Source organism: Belonocnema kinseyi, chromosome 3, assembly GCF_010883055.1.
Source record: "Belonocnema kinseyi isolate 2016_QV_RU_SX_M_011 chromosome 3, B_treatae_v1, whole genome shotgun sequence".
NCBI classification, from domain to species: Eukaryota; Metazoa; Arthropoda; class Insecta; order Hymenoptera; family Cynipidae; genus Belonocnema; species Belonocnema kinseyi.
The window spans coordinates 8,083,472-8,084,671 of record NC_046659.1 but is presented as its reverse complement, the minus strand read 5'-3'; positions in this window follow the sequence as shown (position 1 = coordinate 8,084,671).

Below are 1,200 nucleotides of genomic sequence, written 5' to 3'. Positions count from 1 at the left end.
TAAAAAATTGTATTTTTTAACATACATTTCAAATGAGCGCGTGAACTGCAGCTAATGAAGCGCCTTTTGCATCACATGCGCAGTAGTGCAAGATAACCGTGTTGGAAGCATTGATTGTACCTTAAAACGAGAGTGACACGTTTAGCGACTCTTGTGTAACAGCATGCGTTGTTTTAGAACTAGTACGTCAGGGCGCTAGAACTAGAGATGAGGTGGGAGACAGGCGATCCCATGTATTTAAGTTCAAACTGTTTTCGCCAGCGCCACCTATTACCTGAGGCTTTTGCGAACTAAAATCAAGCGCCCCCAATTACTCAGGCCAGTTTATGAACTCAAATAGATGATCATGGACATAGGAACCAATGGACGAGACATGCCATTGCGAGGGTGATGCAATGAGGGGGGATGTCCGCCACCTTTTGATGTCCCGTGACAAACATGGCAGTGCCCACATGTTTATATTTTCATGCACAGTTTGTCGGCAAAAATGATCGTGCGCATAATCAAATGGCACATCGTAAGATGGCAGCTCTCCCCACTCATGGAATTCTCCCCTCTCTCGTGGATTCAACCCCGCTCGCCCAAGTTAGGATGGCATGTCTAGTCCCGTGTTTTCTATGTCCATATAGATGATAGACGGTTCTACTTGAGCGGTCAAACAGGGCGGCATTTTCCAGTTTGACAATGTCGATAGAGAAGATCACAGTGGGTAATTTCGCATATATGCTAGGTAAATTTGGGATGCTTTAATTAAAAAGTTAACATAAAAGAATCTGAAAGATCTGAAGGGAATTTTTTAAATTATACACAATTAAACATTTTAACGAAATTACTTTTTTTTTTGTATTCAAAGATTAATTTAAGAGCTTCCCTACCGAAAGAAATCTCTGAGTTTTCTTTAGCGAAATAGCTTGGCCCATTTGAGTCTATAAACAAAGTCGATTTGAAACATAATAGTCTCGGAGATAGTTTGAGAGATTTGGGTTCTTTTCAAGATCCTTTTAGTGGTCGTTTTAAGAGTGGTGCGACGGTAGTTGGTCGTGGCTAATCCGCTCTCCCTTTTTAAATTTCTCTTCAAATTATTAACACTTTTTTTAAAATTGATGAATGTTCTCATTATACTTATTTATAATTATAACTTATATTCTGATATACAATTTTCTAGTTGAATTCAAAAATGTTGTCTTTTTTGGCGTATCT